The 7,447-nt window shown below is 35.8% G+C and overlaps 1 protein-coding gene across 1 annotated transcript in view; it reads right to left on the bottom strand.

The window, feature by feature from the left end:
- LOC111861956 (homeotic protein deformed) overlaps positions 1–7,447 on the bottom strand; it is a 73,911-nt gene that overhangs the window by 3,949 nt on the left and 62,515 nt on the right. The window lies entirely within an intron of this gene.

Raw genomic sequence — 7,447 nt, forward strand, 5'->3', positions numbered from 1 at the left:
TTCTCTTAAGCTTTTATGAATATTAAACGAAGCAGAACAATGAATAAAAATTAATCGTCTACAAACCATAACGGCGAAGCTTACATTTATTAGCCATTTTTTATCTAAAATGAAAAGTGTGTTTGTTTATTCTTTATACATTTCCAAGCAGTTTCATATATTTCGACCAAATTTTGCCCCTACTGTAGAGGGAGCCCCTGCGGAAGTTCTAGAGAGATGTTAGAGCTCACAAAATTTTGGAAATCACAATAAGATATTTTCTTATTTCTCGAGGACAATTCGTCCTAGCTTCATGATTTATTTAATCCGTCTTGCAGTGCATACACTCATTTATCTCCTTCTCTCCCTCACTCAAACTCACTCAAAACGAAGACAGAACACACACACATACCCAGGAAGCCCAATAGTATAACACACGCAGTCGCAGGAGCACGACACAACAAAAGCACAACACACAAGATAATGAAGGAGTGCTCCAACAAAGGAGAATGGGCGTGACTGACGTAGTGAGGGGCGACGTAGCGATTTGGTATCCTGAACAATTTTAATATTTTTAACGTTTGACAATGCATATGATAGATACATATTTTAGTTATTTTAATGTGTGAACATGGCATGCAATGAACTGGTTTGACGTGGATAAGTAAGCACCTGAAGATGGCATTATTATGCCGAAACATGTAGTGCGAGGGAGAGAAGGAGATAAATGAGTGTATGCACTGCAAGACGGATTAAATAAATCATGGACTTAAATCAGTGCAACAGGACGCTAAAATATAACATTCGTCCTAGCTTACTGAGATTTGATGATTTCGATGAAGCTGATAGAGGAAACGCCTCTCTTCCTCTGCCTGTCATAATTTGTTATAAATATTTAATTTTAAATTTTCAAAAATTTAAGAAAACTTTTAACAATTTTGCAAAAATATTAGGATTTTCACTGTAATGGATTAGTTGAATGTATAAGGAGTGGGCCTTCTTGGCCCTTGCACCGCGACCACAGTGATCTATTGTGCCTTACTTGATTAGTTAATATCCTTTCAATTCTATTAATTTGTATTAATATCCTTAAGCTGAGCATTATAACTCTTCTTTGTACACGTATTATATTTCCTGATTATCCCATGGCACTTTCTTTTCGCGGTTATTTAACGGAGCGTTCAATATCAATTTATATTGTATCATTGATGGGATAACAAATGAATAATGGATTAGAAAGGCCTTGGAAGGAAGCGGTCGTGGCCTAGAAGGAGTACTGAATGAAAGATTGAATGTATAAGGGGTGGGTGTTCTTGGCCGTTGCACCGCGACCTACAGTGATCTACTGTTCCTTCCCTTTTGACGGAGTAAAGAAAACCATAAAAAAATCAACCAGGGCTGTGTCCCATCTGAGATTCGAGCAAAGCACCAACAGAGCACAGGTCTAAATTGTTACATTCCGATCAGCACATTCGGTACCATGAGGATTACAAAACATGACTGATGCTGCAGATAATATTAGCAGCTGAAGTGCATCTAGCATAAAGACAATTTTCGCAAGAAGAGTCGAAACTGAAGTTGAAAATAATTTCCGATATCTCGCGTAAGGACTCGAAGAATAAACATTTTCAAAAGAATAAGGCAGAATTGAATTAGAATAAGGAATAATATCCTTGTATTTTTCCTCCTTTTATGTAAAGTTTGAAGCTTTAAATACTCTAGTCAAGTATAAGTAAAAATAGCGACAAAAGATAGAAAGGTCCATGTACTTAATTAATTAACCATCATGCAGTGAAAACGTATGGGGTAGTGGAGGAATAGCCATACCGTTTTTAATTTCGGTTTTAGATGTAAATAAGCTGTCAGCTTAACTCCCCGACCACTTTAGCTTCAAGGAAATTGTCGCAGGTACCCACAGGGTAAGAGCCTGGGCGAGCCCTAGAGCCCCTCTGGACGTTGTGGAGAAGATAATTACTTGCCCCTGCACGGAATTGAACCCCGGCTTTCCAGCTCGTAGCCCGTCACTATACGGACTGAGCTATCCAACCTCCCGTAATAAATAAATATATTAACAATATTTGGATACAGGTTATTCACTGAAGCGCTTGACAACAACTGAAAGCCGGTTACAGGTAAGAACTAGAAGAAGAAAAGGAAGACACAATGAGACTAGATGATACACAAAGGACATAAAGTAAAGTAAAATGAAGGTATCCCCTTCAACAGGCCGTGGAGGCCCATAGGATTCTGAGATGTTGGGGCTCCCACATTTTCTAGACAATCGGCTCACAGATGGCGGTAAGGTTGTCAGCCTTAAGCGCCGGTCGCCCTTTACCTTCCCAGGAAAATTCTTGGTACTAGTTTCTGTTAGAGGCTGAGTCGAACCCAGGGCATAGTGTGGCTGTTAGGATTAGGTCAATTGAAAAAATCCACCTCATCGGGATTCGATCCCGCAACCTTCCGGCTTGTAACATAGTGCCTCAACCAACTATGCTACCGCGTGCCACACACAAAGGACATACACATACAATGCATAAAGGACATAATACTACAAATTAAATAAGATAATTAGTATTAGGGGCCTGAACCCCTTAAACAATATAAAATACGTTATTGCCGGATTTTATTATGCAAGCCAACGAAGAGAACTCTCTGTTGAAAAACATCACTATACGTATTTGCAGATAATATTTGCTGCACAAATGCGTCTGGCTGAAGGACTAACCTTTGCTCGATAGTGAGCATCAAAATTTGAAGAGCTACGCAGTAGGTACCCGTAAAGTAGCAGCATCAACAAAGGGTGGGAAACTTAGTTTGACATTAAAAGTTCTGAAGAGGAATAAAGCACAAAGAATGGACCGTTGGAAGATTCAATCTGAATAATATGTTTTTGTGCCTACTATAATAAATGCCCGCAAATAGCCATATATAATGTTTCAGTAAATAATATTAAAAGGATATAAATAAAAGCGCGTTGTTTACCGTCTGCTCATCAATAATTACCATTCTGTAAGACGTGCTTCAGTTGGAAATGTTCTTTGCAGGAGAATTGAGGCACTGGGGGCCAGAAATATTTTTCAGAATCATATTCTTCAATGGTTCTGTCTTCATACTAAAATATTAATTACACGCAATTTGAATGTATGTTTATTAATTTTTTTCTCACACTATAATGGTTGGCGCACTGAACTAACGGAATTGGTATTATTATCTTAGTTGCCTTATTTTGTCTTGTTTTGTTTTCGTGAATATATTTGTTTATTCCCATTTTTCTAGTGGTTATTTTATGATTAGCCTTTAGGCTGTTGTGCAAAGACTTAAATATATAAATGGATCAAATTCATATTATTACCTACTTATATATTTAAAACTTTTGTTGTTTCTTGCTTTCATAATTTATAATAGCCATAGTTTTTAAAATAAAAAAATACTGTTCGTATTCATTCTAAGTGTACATATATTAATTTTTCGCTCCTCAATGATACATTTATTTATGTTAATGAAATTAATTTTAGTATTATTATTTAAATGATGCAAATTGCTTTTTATATTGTCTCTTTCCTCTAATCATGTTCAATTTATTTTTGACCTTTGGCTTGTTTAGTTAACATGTAAATGAATAAAAACTTAATCAAAATTAATAGAAATTCTACTATAGCATAAGTCTTCAAATTTTCTTTGAATTCCCTCAAGTTTAGGTTTATTAGTCAATGTACTGGAGTTTCAGGCATTCTGCTACAAGCCGGAAGGTCGCAGGTTCAAGTCCCGATGAGGTCATTGGATTTTTTCAATTTACCTAATCCTTCCAGCCGCACTATGACCCTTGGGTTCTCTCAGCCTCTAACAGAAATGAGTACCAGGAATTAATTAAATAATTTGCCTGGGGAGTAAAGCGTGGCCGGTGCGTAAGGCTGACAACCTTACCACCATCTTTGAGCTGACTGTCTAGATAATGTGAGACCCTCAACGTCTCACAACCCTATGGGATTTCACGACCTGGTACAAGGATAGCTTTACTTTACTAGAGTTTCAAGCGATAGAACCGTATTTAAGTTTATACAGGGCTAAATTATTGTACAATGTCATAAGACAATCAAAGATCGAAAAGGAAAATATGATGCAAAAAATCAAACAACAATTTTAAACCTTGTGAACAGTATAATGACTGAAATTAAAGCTTAGAATTTAACAAGATTCCAAGATTTTTAAGACACTGGGAGCATGTTACTTATTTGTTACACAATTTTCAATTACAGTTAATGCTCATAGATTTATGAGTAAAGATGTAACTGCAGTTTTATTAATATTTAGTTTCATAGTATTAAGGTCACGGATTCAAGTCCCTATGAGGTCATTGAATTTTTTCAATTGGCCTAATCCTTCCAGCCACACTATGGCCCTGGGGTCCACTCAGCCTCTAACAGAAATGAGTACCAGGAATTAATTAAATAATTTTCCTGGGGCGTAAATTGCGGCTGGCGCGTAAGGCTGACAACCTTACCGCCATCTTTGATCCGATTGTCTTGATAGTGTGGGACCCACAGCGTCTGACAAGCCTATGAGCCTTCACGGCCTGTTACAGGGATAGCTTTACTTACTTTTTGTATTATCAAAACTCCATTTCTGAACAGAGTAAATACGACGTTGAAAGAGCTGTTAATCATCAACAGCATTAAAGTTTTGTAGTTTAAGTTAATCAAGAATTATGAGTTGGTTGAATTACAAATGAATCCGCATGTGATTGGTAAAAGTGTTAATGGCCAGTGGTCCTAATATAATATAATATAATTAGCAATATTATTAATAATGATAATTCAATTCTAATTTATGTGCGGATAACTCAACAGCCCAAAGGCCAATTACAAAGTGAGCATGAAGAAAAGAAGGAAACATACACAAAGTACAAAACAAGTCAGTTCATAACATCTGAGTAATGATGATAATTATAACATAGGAACAACAACAAAAATCAAATTTATGATTTTCGAGGTGATGATAAAGATCATTCAATACAATTTCTTTTGTAAGTACTTGCCAACAGCGAGTGCCCTACACTAGGTAAGGCCTGGAATTGTGCACAATGGAAGCTAACTAAGGCTACAAGTAGAAATAAAACTGAAACTAGATTAAAATTTAATCATAGACAACAAAGTAATATAGGTAGCACGATATTGACGTAACTCAGTAGGGTTAAGCAAAGGAAAATGTGTTTCTCAATGGAGATGTTATGTTTACTGACAACGTCAGGAGATCTACGGATGTTGATTGCAGCCATGACCCACCCTCTTGAAAAGCTAAGGCCTGAGATATTACTGACATTAAAGTTGGAAAAGCCCCTATTTACTTAGTGGGTACAATGTCCATAGTAGGAGAAGAGTTGTTTTTGTTCTTGAAACCGTTTATAAGGAATAGAGCGTCAAGATTTTTGTCGTCTGGAATAATAATTACAACAACAACGAAACAAAGCCTTAATTGAGACGTGAGAAAGAAAATATATGCATTTACAAAGGATAAGTGTAAATACGTAATATGAAAATAATGGTAATAATTAGTTCCCCACTGCGGAAGCGCTTGACAACAGATAAGACACAAATTACAGGCAAGCACTGCTGGAAGGAAACATATTATTAAGAAAGAATTGAAAAAAACGAAAAAGAGTTGAAGAGAAATAAATAATTATAAAAATAATAATTCGGTTGTTATTTGTTTAGAACAAAACTTTACTGACCAGAGATCAATTACAAAGTCAGCATGAGCAAAGAAGGGAAAAATACACACAGAAAATACAAAAACAAAAATAATTCATACAGTAATAATAATAATAATATTAATAGTAATATTATCATTAAAAATCGAAGCTATCATTAAGGAATAAGAAATTTCTAATACGTACGTTCAGTTACAATGATTACAATTAGTATTAACATAATGGGAAAACCATAGTTAATACAAACTATGACAGCAAGAAGCAACATATGTTTCAAATAGATAAACAAGGAATAATATTTGTATTACAAATTATATATTTTGTTACGCGCTTATTTAACCACACAGGAGTGAATTACAAGATAAACACGAGCACACTTATACACAGAGACAAATTAAGCAAGCATTTAGACAACAGCAATAACGTCAAGAAGTTGAAACACACCGGCCATTATGCAGCGGCAAGAAGTACATACATACGTACATACATACATAGGAGTGGTGTGAAACTAATATTTAATTATCAAGAAAGAACAACTGTAAAAATGATAAAGAGAAGAGTTTCGGCTCCAAACACGTCAAAACTCTTAACAACATTCAGAGTTCACGCGCATCTGGCAGAGGGGAAATTTTTACAACAACAACAACAACAACAACAACAACAACAACAACAAAAACAATTAGCTAACCCCATGGAGTAGAGTCCTTCCTGAGACCCTGCCAGTTACACTTATATTTAGCAACATTTTGTGAAAGGCGAAATTTCATTTTCATGTACACAACAGCCCTCCACTAGTCCTTAGCACTCTGTTTTTAATATCCTCAGCCTGTGTTCCTCCCTTATTTTCAGAGACCAAGTTTCACACCCATACAGAACAACAGGCAAAATTATAGTTATGTGTATTCTAATTTTTATGTTTTTGGACAACAGACGAGAAGACAAAAAGTTCTGGACTGAATGGTAGCAAGCATTACCCGAGTTCAATCGCCTCTTAAGTTCCTCCTGAATCAGGTTTCGATCTGTTATCGTTGTTCCCAAATATCTGAATTGTGCCACTTTTTCAAAACATCTGTTTCCTATCTTTATGTCATGATTTTGCCCTGCATTTTGGTGATGAGACAGTAACATATACTTAGTTTTCTCTGTGTTCACTTCTAGACCAACCTCTTCACTTGCGACAATTAAAGTTTTTGTGTTTTTCTTTATGGTATCTACATTATCACCCAGTAGATTCACATCATCAGCGTTTACATCCCGTTTAATTTCATTCCAACCTGGTTTCCCTCTACCTTCCTAATTGCATATTCTAAGGCAAAGTTGAAGAGAAGTGGCGATAAAGCATCTCCTTGTTTTACACCATTCTGGATAGGAAATTTATCAGACAAATGTTTACCTACACGGACTTTACTATACGTTTCGTTTAAACACATTTTAATCAACCTAACTAGTTTCATGGGTATCCCAAACTCTATCAGAATATTGTACAATACTTCCCTCCTAACTGAATCATAGGCTTTCTTGAAGTCTATGAATAGCTGATGTACTGTCTCATCGTACTCCCATTTTTTCTCCAATATCTGACGAATGCAAAAGATCTGATCTGTAGTTGATCTTTTACGTCGAAACCGACACTGATGATACACAATAATTTCATCTATATATGAACTTAACCGCGAAAGAAGAATATTGGACAAAATTTTATATGAAGTTGATAGCAGTGATATCTCCCGATAATTACTACAGTCAGTTTTAGCACCCTTC

This window comes from Cryptotermes secundus, unplaced genomic scaffold (genome assembly GCF_002891405.2).
Source record: "Cryptotermes secundus unplaced genomic scaffold, Csec_1.0 scaffold180, whole genome shotgun sequence".
Lineage (NCBI taxonomy): Eukaryota > Metazoa > Arthropoda > Insecta > Blattodea > Kalotermitidae > Cryptotermes > Cryptotermes secundus.